Source organism: Phascolarctos cinereus, unplaced genomic scaffold (assembly GCF_003287225.1).
Source record: "Phascolarctos cinereus isolate Bilbo 61053 unplaced genomic scaffold, phaCin_HiC Scaffold_3;HRSCAF=262, whole genome shotgun sequence".
NCBI classification, from domain to species: Eukaryota; Metazoa; Chordata; class Mammalia; order Diprotodontia; family Phascolarctidae; genus Phascolarctos; species Phascolarctos cinereus.
This window is the reverse complement of record NW_027555736.1, coordinates 245,761,687-245,775,214: the sequence shown is the minus strand read 5'-3', so window position 1 is coordinate 245,775,214 and position 13,528 is coordinate 245,761,687. Positions and strand designations below refer to the sequence as shown.

The 13,528-nt window shown below is 38.9% G+C and overlaps 1 protein-coding gene across 1 annotated transcript in view; it reads right to left on the bottom strand.

The window, feature by feature from the left end:
• The window catches only part of FUT8 (fucosyltransferase 8), a 443,858-nt gene extending 430,863 nt beyond the window's left edge, over window positions 1-12,995 (bottom strand). The window contains exon 1 of the mRNA XM_021004648.2: window positions 12,555-12,995. The gene's annotated coding sequence lies outside the window, so the exon portion shown is untranslated. The remainder of the gene's footprint in view (window positions 1-12,554) is intronic.
• Between the last annotated feature and the right edge of the window lie 533 nt (window positions 12,996-13,528).

Genomic DNA, 13,528 nt, shown 5'->3' with positions numbered 1-13,528 from the left:
TTTTCTCAATTGTAAAATGGGGATAATAGCACCTGCCTTCCACCACTGTTGAGATGTTTGTATGGTGCTTAGCAGAGTGCCTGGCACAGGAGGCATTTAATATTTGTTCCCTCCATTCCTTTCCTCTATGACTTAGATACTGGGCAACTTCATAACTCTTCTTTGTAAGTAGCATTTAAGTAATCTGCTGTCTGGGCAAAAATGAAGTCAAGAATTCTTTACAGGGACAACCAATGGGAAGTTGAGAGTTCACATCTTGAAGGTTGTCAACTGCTTAGGAATTTTAATGTTATATCTTTTATGTCCAATTCTGTCCAGCAAATATACTTTAGTATGTAATGAAAACATATATTCCTTTGAGTTACATGAAGTTAGGTAAGAGATGAGCATTTTAATGAAAATGAGAATATGAGCCATTCTCATAAAATTATGAAATATTAAAATGATTGTTTTTATTCTTTAAAGCTTAGACTGAAATGAGATAGAACCTAAGCAGACACTAAATATTCAGCTTGAATGGAGAAGGTTTTTCCATGGTTTGTGCAGTCCTCAAGCAGACAGCCTAAAGTCTCACATGTGTGAGAATGGGAGCAGCTTGAAGTACCATCTGATGCCTCATGCAAAGATTACAATCCAAGTAGTTGTTACTCTTGCCCAACCACTAACATTTCCAGGCATTCCTATAAAGAACAAAAATGCCTGCATCCTTGTACATAGGAGAAGTGACAGTAAAAAGAAATATACCAAATATTCCCAACGTAGAATACAGTAAATCAGGCAGCTAGGTGGCGTAATGGATAGATCACGTGGGTGTAGAGTCAGGAGACCTGATTATAAATCCACTGCGACCCTAGGCAAGTCACTTAACCCTGTTTGCCTCAGTTTCTTCATCTGTAAAATGAGCTGGAAAATGAAATGGCAAACCACTAAATGGAGTCACAGAGAGTGAGACACGACTGAAACAAAAGAACACAGTAAAACACAACATAAATCAAGTAACATGCAAAGTTCAGTGCCAAATCATTAAAGTTAAAACATACTCATCTTTCCTTGGAAATTTTAATTACTATTTTGCAAGAATGTCCTCTCTTTCAGAGGCAAGAGATATTTACGTATTTTGTTGAAAAGGGTGTGCTATATCAAAACAAAAACAGATCAAAAATTAAATGAAAAAACTAGAACTACCTTTAAAGCCTGATATACATTCCTATTGATATTCCCAGTGGTGCCAAATTTTTGTCCTTTAAAGGAGGATTTCTTTTTTAAACAACCAACTCATTCAGAGCTAAGTCTGGTGCATAAGGTATATGATCAGGCAGAGTAATATTATTTGGGGGGAAAAGCTATTAAAAATACTGATTTTCTTGTTTCTCATACAACACAATGGCAGTCTTATTAGACTATAACCTTCCAAATTAACACAAAACAAAATTCTTTTAGGGGTATACATCCGCTTCCGCATATTTCAATCTTGGTCTTGGCCCCCAGGACACTGGGCCACTGACACATGAGCTCCAGGTCTCCACCTCATTTCTTGGTCATTTATGCCTGGCCATAATGCCAAGTCATTTCCTGCTTTCCCAACATCCCTGCCTGTGTTGTCTTCCCACATTAGAATTTAGGATCTCTGCAGGTTATCAACTGACTTTTTTGTGTCTCTATTCGCAGTACTTAAGCATTGTGCCTAGCACATTTACAGTTAAGTCATTTTAGTCATGTCCAATTCTTCTTCATGAATCCATTTGGGGTATTCTTGGCAAAGATACTAGAGTGGTTTGCCACTCCCTTCTCCAGCTCATTTTACAGATAAGGAACTGAGGCAAACACAGTTAACTTACTTGTCCAGAGTCACACAGTAAGTATCTGAGGCCTAGTACATACCAAGTGTTTAATGAACGCTTTATCATTCATTCTGTTAGCTTCACTGAAAATCTGACTTCAGTAGTTTATAGCCACCCAATGTCTGCAACTAACTAGTACAAATTATATTCAAGGATGAAATATTAATCATGTTTCTGCCTCTAGTATAATTTCTTTATTCATTACAGCCCTTTGTCATTAATTTTAAATATTGCATTTATATCACCTGCCCCTTCAGCATACTCCCATTTCCAAACCACGAACTGCAGTTATTAAAAGTTTCTTCTCCATTTTTAGAGGGAGGTCCATCTATCCATATCTGTCTCCTAGAGATATCCTAGAAACTAATCACGTTTTTTTCATTCCTGGAAACCAGGGACAGCACAGTCCAATCCAACCAAAGGCAAAGTATAGGCGGAAAAATAATGAATTTGGAACAGACTTAAGTTGGAATCCTGGCCTTATTTACTACCTTTGTGTCCATGAGGTTATCTCACCTCTCCGATACTCAATTTCTTCATCTGTAAAAGAAGTTCCCTTTCAGCTCTGCATCTTACAGTCCTATCCATGACCCCTGACTTGATGGCCCGGTATTTCCCCAAACAGCACAATCCCACCAAAGCAGGAAAAAAAGAAAAACTTTTTGTTGTTTTTTTCAGCCATTTTTCAGTTATGTCCAACCCTTCATCACCCCATTTAGGGTTTTCTTGGCAAAGATATTGGAGTGGTTTGCCATTTCCTTCTCCAGCTCACTTTACAAATGAGGAACTGGGTTAAGTGACTTGCCCAGGGTCCCACAGCTAGTAAGCGCCTGAGGCCAAATTTGAACATAGGATGAGGAGTCTTCCTGATTCCTAGGCCAGAGTTCTATCCACTATACCACCTGGCTGCCCAGATGAAATTTACTTTTACTAATTTAACAGTTAGCTACAGAACTTCATCACAGACTTTTGAAATTGTCAGTACAAAGAGGTGGCATTTTTTTTCATTATTAACTACTAGGTAGGTTTATACAACTTTCTCACTTCCAAGCCTCATTATAATGGCTATGCCTTTTTCATTTGAAAATTCTAATAATGTTTATACAGAATTCAAAGGTAATGCTAGGGAGGTGGTTTCCAAACGTGTCCTTTTACTAAATTAATAAATGAATGAAATTTGTCATATCCAGGTTTTCATATAATAAACATTTCTTGGCTCATTTTTATTCCCATAAAACTTTTACACATATATAAAATAAAGCATTAATCATTGTGCCATTCACTTTAAAAAGATCTTATGATCTTAGATATGTAAGGGACCTGCCATGTCATCTAAAACAATCCTTTCATTTTAGATGAGGAAACTGAGGCTCACAGGGGTTGAATAATTTGCTCAGTCACACAGGGTAGGAAGTGGCAAGGCTGGGATCTGAACACAGATCATAGAATCATAGAATTTCAGAGTTGAAAGGTCCCTCAGAGGACAGACTCTATTCCAGAGGTTGGACTACACTCTAAACCCACACCTGGAAGAAGAAGCTTCTCTACTAAATACCAGCCAGAGAGTCCTCTAGCTTTTGCTTGAAAAACTCCAATGCTTCTGACACCAAATTCAGTGCTCTCTCCATTGTACTATACTGCCTCCCAAAAATAAAGAGGTAAACATAACAGTAGTAGGCAGGTCATCCCCAACTTTTAAACCTTCACAAAACCAACCAGGTACCTGGGGTCAGAGGCAAGGGAAAGGTAAAAGGAGGTTTTAAGTCTATCCTCAACCTAAGACCCAAGAACTCCCTTCCTCTGTAAGTGAAGCAAAGTAGGCCAGCACCTGGGGGACCTATCTTCCACATCCCACCCCATTCAAGTGGGACTAATGAAGAGGGAGCTTCAGATAAGGGCTGAGGTGCACCAAACATCTATTCAACCCCCAAGAGGCTTCCACAGTGAGCAGAGTGTCCAGGAAGAAGGGACAGGACAAGCAAAAGAAGGTCTGTGAGCTGATGGGTGCTTGTTCCCTTTCTGATACTACTCACCAGCTAGAAGGAATTAAATCAATTTTGGTGGATTTGATTTGAACTTTATTTCTACTGAAAAAAGGTAGACACACCTGCATGGGAGCTGTACTTTAAAACATCCAATCATCTTGGCCACTACTTCACATCCTTTCCTCACTCTCTCCTCTACTAATCTCAAAAGGTCTCACACAATCCTGGCCCCACAGTTTGGAAAACTATCAATTAATTCTTAAGAGATTTGCCCATTAAGAGATGGCCAACAAGAAAATTTAAGTAAAGTGCAATCCAGAAAAGAAAAAAAGGGTTACAGAATGGCTAGATTTAAATAGCTTTCTAATTTTTTTAATTAAATGACTCGTTAAAAACAATATTAAACAATGCAACTAATTAAATTTGCTTAGCAACCATTTATATTAAAATTAATTTCAATGCAGAAAATTGAACTTTTTCAGTCATTCCTACTGAAGCCCCACAAATCAGAATTTTTTGCCCATTCATTTTTACTTTGGCTTTTTTATTTTGCATTGTTTCATAATGGTCTTTCTAGATTTCTTTGTACTCCTTATAGTTGTGAGACTTAACCAAATTCTATTCCTGCATTTATGTACCACAATTTATTTCACTATTCTCTTACTGTTGGATATTTGTTTCTCCAGTCTTTTGCAATTATTTATAATAATGCTATGAAAACAGCTTTTTGTGTTCTGTTTTTCTGTAACATTTTCAGGGCATAATACTTAACAGTGGAATAACTGGGTCAATGAATACAATGATTTTGGTAACTTCTATGGCATACTGATAAAATGCTGTCAAAAAGGGTCTATGAGAACACCTCCAACACTGAGTTTTATTGCTTTTAATTATTTCTGCCAGTTTGATGGCTGTGAAATGGTAACTCAAAATTGTTTTATTTTGAACCATTCAAATCATATAACTTTATATATGGAAAGGACAGCCATCATTTAAGTCCAAACTCCTCACCTTACAAAAGAAGAAACTGATATCCAGAGAGATGAGGTTTTGTTTTTGCATTCTAGATCATATAGCTAATTTGTGGTAGAGCCAGAACTAGAACTTAAGTTTCATTACTTACTCTTCTCATTTCTTTCCATTACACCACTCCAGAGGCACAGTGGTATAGTAAGAATAGCATCCATCATGGACTCGGGACACCTAGGTTCAGCTCTAAGCCTGTTTCCTCATTCAAATAGGAATAATAATACTTAGACCATCAACCTTATAGCACTGTTGTGAAAGTGCTTCTTACATCTTAAAGTACCACATAAATGTGAGGATTTAGTATTACTGCTAAAGAACAATTAAATAAATATATCATTGCTGTAAATTACTTACAACAAAAACTAAGACTTAATTTTAACTCCTTGGAGACATATTTTTAAAAGTCCAAGAAATGAAAAGGTTCTTCTAAGGACACTTCAAGGAGCCACAAATTTTGGCAATGTGGTAACCCTTCCACTGATACAAACAGCAGTGCTCTCTGCTCTTCACCAAATGATCTTTGAAAGCTGCTGTTGCTGAAAAACCTCAAACTCCCCATTAAGCCTCTATGAGTTTAGTTAAGCTAGAGCATAGATTTAAATATGTAAACAAGGCCATATTGAAAGTCCTTCAGGCTTGGTAGGACCAATAAAGCTTATGGTATGCTGACACACAGCCTTCAAGAATCCTGGGTTATCTTCACATCACAATGAAGCATTAGAGTAGAGCTGTCGTTGAGATCCAAGAAGTTTTCCCAAAAATGTGTAAAATGATAAAAATTCTGCTGTTTCTTCCTGATTTCAGATTCTTCTCCTCTTCAAAATTCCCAAAAGCTAAAATACCCTGCCTCTAAATGGTACAGAAGCCATCACAAGGAAGAATTACAGAAACTGCACATGTCATGAAGTTTAAGGAACCTGTACACAGTTTCCTTGAAAAGACTTTGGTTATTCATCATCTTTCCCTTTAGATCCATCTGCACTGCTGTGGGTGGGACTCTGCAGTCAGTTACAGCTGAAAGGTTCTCTCCTCTAGATCTGGCAAGTTGCTCCAGGTACAGAAGAATTCTTTGGAGATTTCATTTTCCTTACATCTTTCTGCCACTATAATAAAATGATTCTGTTAGTGTTTAAGTTAAAATGAATGTACTGCTAATAATACATTAAAAGGTTTCTCTACATGTTTATTATTTTTAACTTCTAATATACGTATACATACCCTACATATAGTTGACTTAATTCAAGAAAGCCTAATATTCTTTGTTTACTCATTGAACATTAAAGACAGACTCCTTCATACTTCTCTCATCCTAAGAACATTTTTGTCCTGGTGAGAAGTACCAAATTAACATTTCCAATATTTGCTAAATCTAAGTGGAGTTTTATTTTAAAATGGAGCTCCAGTCAGCTGTGATTTCTGTTTCACAGATGACAGTAAGGCCTATCTTGCCTCTATTACTACAGGATTTCACCTAACTAGCATTAAAGCTCTAGATACGGATGTTAGCAAGAATTTTAATTTCTGGCCTTTCCCATTCTCTTTCCTCAACTCTCAAATTGTCTATTGTTTCAAGTTCTGAAATCCTACAATATTTTCCACTGAAAAGAGAGTGAATGATCAATGTGAATATTCCCTCCATTGACACAGATCACGACCCCTCTGTAACTTATGAAATGTTCTATTAAGTTGCTGGGGCAGGAAAATTCATCACCTAGTGGTACAACCTTCTCATAATCAATCTCTCTGAACTTTAGCAAGACTGGTTCTAGAAAAAAGACAATACGATCACATGGTCCATTCTTGAAGCCTTTTTAGCTTTGATAGCATTTGCATTTAGAATTTATGCTCCTCTGACAAAACTTTTGAAAATCCATAAATGAGAAAGAGGACTAGAATTTTAGTATAGGAAATTTACTTAAATAAAAAATTTACTTAATCAAAAGCTATCCCACTTTTTTGCCAAAGCTTCACCACCTATGACTTTGATCTCATCCATACTTCCTCCCTCATCTAAGACTTTGGTTCTTACTGCATATCCCTCCCCTGCCCATCTCCAATCTTTTCCAGTAGATGGACAAACGGAAGAAAGAAAAAGAAAAGAGGTGGGGGAAAAGAAGAAAGGAAAACTAAAGGAAGGAAGAAACCTATTTACCCCATTCCTCACTCCTCTCCAGCTAAAGCAGACCACACAGCATGTCAAATTCTGCCTCACTTGAAGGCAGCCCACCACAACCACTCTTCCCCCCCAAAAAAATCACCAAAACTGAAGTAAGTTTTATCCATTCCTCTCCCTACTGCAGACACTCAGGTAGTCCACACTCTATGTATATATTTGTAAGAAGATATTACATATCATATATACACAGGTATATGTAGCTTTTAAATGAACTTATATAAAAAGAAAAATTTTGTATCCAAAGGATTTACCATTTCACAATTCAAAGAGGGTAATACTGAAGTCCTTCCTAAAATTTGGCTTGGTGCAAATTTAATAAATTCTGGTTAATGGTCTTAATCATATTTTTTTTAAAAACCAACTTACTATTCATACTATAGTTGAATTCACTATTTCTTGGCAACACGTAGTTTGGAAACTAAAACATAACTGCAATTTTTAAAACCACCACAAAATTAGCCAAGATGATGTTTTTAAATACTAGTCTTCATTTGTTTGTTTGTTTGTTTTTGGGGGGGAACCTGTCCCGTGCATTAGACTAGTTTACTTTTCTTTATGTCTGGATTATTTCCAAATAGTCAAATCTTTTATTTATATTCATTATATTCAGGAAGTGGTTGCTTTTTCATTTAAAGTTCACATCAGGAAATGCTTCTGACAGTGCCAATCAGAAAACAAAAATACAGCTTAATTTCCTATTCACATCTATTATTGTAACTGATGAACACCTCAACATTTTTATTACTTATTTTATAAACTGTGAACTTTATTTATACTTCCATTAACCATGACTGTAATAGGAAGAGAAAATAGTGGCCATCTGAAACCTAAATCAATGTTCAGATATGCCATTATTTATTCAAAAAAAGCTCAAAAACAGGAAACAGAAAATAGATGCACTATTTCAACATGATAATTAAAGTTTTCAGATTCTAAACCCTCAAAGAAAAAATTACAGTATAGCAAACAATTAAATATTGGTATAATGTTAAAGGAAATACTGTCATAATTTGAAAGGAAATATTCATATAATACTTCCAGAAAGAAAAAGTATCACTGCAAAGATGAAGCTGAAACATGTCAGCAAGTCATAAATTCATTGTTGCCCAATAAAATCACATTAAAAGTTCTCCGAAAAAAAAATTCTCTTTGCAAAAAAAAAAAAATTATTTTCAATGATACAAGTAATGAGAGACTTTAGTTTTCAACAAGTACAAAAAACTATTCTTCATGAGAAATAACATTCTGAAACTAACATATCTCTCTTTTCTAGAGTTTAATATGAGGAATAGGAACTAGGATATTTTATTTCATTGGTATATGGAACTCTGGAGAGAGGAAACTCCCCCCTTATCAATGCAAGTCAGCATCTTCTCTGCCACTTTAGAGAAACTGAGAAATTAAAGGACTTCCCCAAGACCACACAGTGAGGGGGCACTTGAATCCAGGCCTGTTCTCTATACACTATACAATGCTTCCTCTCAAGTTTAACAGGGGCTAGTAAAACCTCCATTGCAACTTGGCTAATACTAGCATAATATTGTGCATACTAATTTTTCTTCCTCCTAAAAATAAGGCTAAAAGTTTGTGTGCATGTATATGCAAGTACATGCAATAGATATCATCATAAACAAACACATTTTCCTTGTGCCAAAAACTCATACCACAAGGGTTACAGAGCTTAACTTTGTTCCTTTTTTTAAAAATGTATGCTCAAAGTGGAAGGTTTTTACTTTTCGTTGCAGTTGTTGGGGGGGTGGGGGACGAACCAGGTGATAGAGGTAGTTATCTGTAAAGAAAATGTCTTTAAATAAAAAAGTTTTTTAAAAAGCTATACTTTTTATCTATACATTCTTTTTAGTTCAACTAAAATTTCCGCTTATTATAATGGCAGCACAAGTAATTGAAAGTCTGATTAAAGGAAAGGAATTGATAGTCCAGACGGCAGAAGAGAAACCCCACACTGTACAGAAGATAAACATAAAACATAGAACCACCAGAAGTCCCAAAAGAAAATCCAGGATCTATTCCTCTATCATCCCCACCTACTAAACTGAAATTATGACTGGAACCTAAAGTTGCCATCAGATCCAGTTTCAGAAGTCAATAAAACATTAGTGATGCTGAAATGAAAAGTCAAAGTCCCTTTGTGCCTTTAGACATCATGACATCAGGGCTTTTAGACATGGTTTTCAAAGATATTTTCTATTAGAAAACAAATAGAGAAACAGTTCTTTATTCAGGTAGCTTAGTTTTATGTTTATTACTACAGATTATAAACTTAAATGAAGACAATTCTTTCACAGTTTGCAAAATGTGTGCAATAAAAGGCATATTTAACATTCAAAAGATCATAAATTCACAAATACTATATAGCAAACCAAAAGCAACTATCCTAAAAGATATGCAAGGTAAACAAAATAGTCTAGCAATTTTTATAAAATTATGTTTACCTCATAGCATTAAACACTTCATACAAATGTTCCTCACTATTCTGTTGCCCACAGATGTTATTATACCTTAAAAAGAAAATTGTTTTTACTTTAAAAGTATATACCGATACTTATTTACATAAGACTTACTGAAAAGAATACAACCCAACACCCTCAAATCCATCCTTTTCTAGACAAATATTCTAATATTTTTAAGATGGCTATCACCACCAGATTCTAACTTTGATTTGGACTATCAGAGAAATAAATTAACATACTTAACTGGCTTACAGTTTATAAATCTAAATGAAAATGCAAAAAAACAACAAAATAACATTGCTTTATATTCAAAAGGCACCAATCCAATTTAATAAGTCAGCTGGTTAACTCACTGCGATACATTGCAGGAGGAAGCAGTTAGGAAGTGACCTTGGGATCCCTACTCTCTAGATGTATGAACAACCCAATTCCTCATCAAAAAAGACCTATAAAGTTTCTGAAGACTATACAGATTTACTCATGCACACTGAATGCACTTGCTTATACACATTCTGATCTCTTACACTATGCCTGGGTGTGGCTAAAATTTCAAAATTATGGATTGGTTATTTTAAATAAAAGGTTACAAAGAAGCACTAAGAACTTGGCAAAGCTTGCCTCTCTCCTTAACTCTCTCCTTTGAGACTTGTTTCTACTATGTTGCACCCAGCACGACAAAACATGATCATACATTAAGTTCTTGACCACACATTCACAGTTGTTTTAAATGAGAAAATTAAATGGTTATTGTTTCTATTCGCTTTCCAAAATTTCAGACCACAAAAACTGAAAGAAAAAAAAACCTATTATTTGTTCTACACAAAACATACATTCTAATATTCCTGATTAGTACCTACAAATAACTATATATGCAAATATATGTTCTCATGCCCTTTTAATAATAATAATAATACTGGTCACAGGAAATCTGATTCAGGCTTTTTGAAAGTTCCAGCATAAATTAAGCTACACTTTGCTTTGGCACTAGCTCCCCCTCCAGACCATACTACTAATGTTGTAACTGCATGCAAGCTACAAATACGATGCACTCACTGGTTGTACCAAGTCATTTACAAGTACTAAAATTCAACATTTTCCAAAAATTTTCAGGTCAGAGTGCTTGAAATTTAAAAAAAAACATACCAAAGAACTGCAGGAATTAATCAGAAAGATTTTTATAATCTCATCCATCTTAAACAAATGACATACAGGAAAATACATCTGGACACTTACAAAATGATTTTTCAGTTAAAAGCAAAAATTGTTTAAAATAGAAACTTTCTACAATTCTACATTTCAATGAAATTAATCTAAATTCACTATCCCAACAAACTAGATTCTATCATTCTGTATAACACTTTCTACTTTTGTTCGCCTAATTCATTGCTTGATCATAGATAAAGAAAATATTTTTGCATCTGTTTCTGCCATCTATGCAAGTTTCCTTCCAGCTGTTCAGCAAGCTCTTCAATTTAAGAATTCTGTAGTTCTAAAGCTGTAAAAAGAAAATGTTATGCCTCCAAAGCAACTTCAGTAGTTTTTAGATCCTTTTCATTCCTGATTGCCTAAATTCTGGAGAAACTAAACTTCTATGATCCACAATTTCAAATCTGGATTCTCTCTTAACTCTTAACTCTCTTAATTCTCTCTTGAATGAGTTACTCATAAATCATAAGTAAATATTTTAATCTCAAAATCCTGTATTGTAATATAAAAGATTAGAGAAGCATTGGTGGTCACTTTATGGAACAGCTTTTGAAAGAAAAATTATTTTAGCCAAAGTAATACCACAACTTTTTCCAGTAAGCATAGATAACCCTACAGTGCCTAAATAGATTTAATTGCTTCCATAATACATTTTCAACATAATACTTCTTAAAAGTGTAACTACTTCATAAAATCAAATATGCAAAGTTATCAGCAAGAAAATAAAAAGCATCTTTGATGACTAAAAAAAACCTATTATGAAACCTACTTCATCCACTGGCTTTAAGCAAAAATTAGCCAATTACTTGTGAGTTTTCATTTAAACTGTAAAAAAAAATCACTGAAAATCGTCCTAGGAAACCTCAAACTGGCAATTGCAGGTCTACGGTTGCCGAATGGAAATAGTGACTTCAGTCTCCTGAACTGGCTTAAATAAATATAGTACGTGGAATTTTATGTGCCTTGCTCTATTTTCCTACCTACCCCCCCAACATAAAGGAAGACTCAAGCCTACAAAATCAAACCAAGGTTAAACCCAGATGTGGCCAGCGGCACCCAACTTTAGAGTAGTTCATGCAGTAGTTCTCTGGTGTTCAGGGTGCCACAAGGCTGCATCCCCCAAAGTGAACTGTCAGTGGATAACAGGTGATGCACGGGACACGGCCCAGGCTGGAAGGCAGGGCAACCCTCCCCACTAAAGGGATGATTAGCTCTTCTATCACCACCACCCCCTCGCCCTCCAGCATTCAGAGTCAAGTCATCATTACCCTTCCATTAAAAGGAGGTGCGAGCCCCCCTTCTTAAAGCCCGCACCCCTAAAGATGAGGGGCTGCTCCCTCTTCCTCCCCACCCCGGCAAAGGGGGTGGGTCTGGGTGCAGATCCATCCCCCCATTTCCATTCGGAGCATTAAAAACCCGCGCACGACGATGCCCACCGGCCCGAGTGCGTGACCTGAGCGGGAGGTGAAGGAGAAGGGGAGGACGAGAGCCCCCAAACCCATCTCCCTTACCCCCTGGGCAGGATGCGCTTTTTCGAGGTGAGCAACAGCGCCCCTGCCGCCCCAGGCAGGAGACGCCCCGGCCCCACTTACCCCGGGGCTCCCCACACCTGGAGCTGCTCCCCCCCCAAGCCCCCAGCTCCAGGGTCCCCGGAGGGATGGAGGGGCAGGGGGGGAGGGGAAATTCTTTCCCCGGCTCCTTCCGGGAACCGCTGTTTAAGCGGCAGCCGCAGGCCCGGGAGGAAAGAAGCGGCCCCAAGTCCTCGGGTTGCCCGGGTCCCCCCGCTTTCCCCGCCGCCGGGGACCCCCCAGCCCCAGCCCCGCGCGACGCCCCGACGCCCCCTTACCCGTGGAGGGAGGGGAGGAGAGCTCCAGGGGCTCGTCTCCAACCACCGCCGCCTCCGGCCGTCGCTGCCCCGGGAAGGGGGAGTGGGAGTGGGAGGGGTGGTGGAGTGGAGGAGGATGCTACTCCTGACGCGGGGAGGAGAGGAAGAAACGGAAACAGGAACCGCCGCCGCCGCCGCCGTTTAACGGAGCCTTCGGCGCCACTGACTGAGGGGGAGCGCGAGGCGGCGCGAGCTGGGCGGACGCTGACAGCGCGAGCCGGCCACTGGGCGCGCGACCCGGAGCAGCGCGAACCCCATTCCGGGGGGAGGAGGGGGAGGTTTGGTGGGGCGGGGGTGGAGTGCGGGAGGTTGGAAAGGCTGGGAGAGCTAGGGGAGGGAAAAAAAAAAAACACAACTAGGCGAGTCAGCCGGAGATAACGCGCGCACGCGCCGAAGCGGCTCCGACCAGAACGCAGGCTGGGGGAGCCTATGATAGCGCAAGCATGCGCGCGCGAAAGGGGCGCGCGCCCCTCGCCGTTCGTGGCCCGGCAAGTGTGCGCGTGCGCATGCGCCGGCCGCTGCCACCTACGGCGACCCTGGCATGTGCCAGTGCTTCTTCCCCACCGCCTTTTTTTTTTCCGCTCTTGGGTGGCGCGGCAGCAGCGGGTACATCCACATCCAAGCCAAGTAGAGAAAATACACCGGGACGCGCGGACATTTCCGCAGTTCACCAGCCACACACGTGCGCATGCACGCTCACACCAGCTGTAGAGGAATACACTGTCTTCATCCTCATCAAGGATCAGAGTACCAGGGTTTAGGAGGGGGGAGGAGAGAGGCTGCCCTGGGCAAAGCCAGGACTTCCCTTGGGGAAGACACGCCAGCTGGGGTTTGCAGTATTCTTTCGGGCCCCGGAAAACATAGGGACCTCGTGGCAATTCCCTTAGTGGCTGTGCGGGGAATATTGGGCTGCTTGAGGTACTTTGGCATTGGGC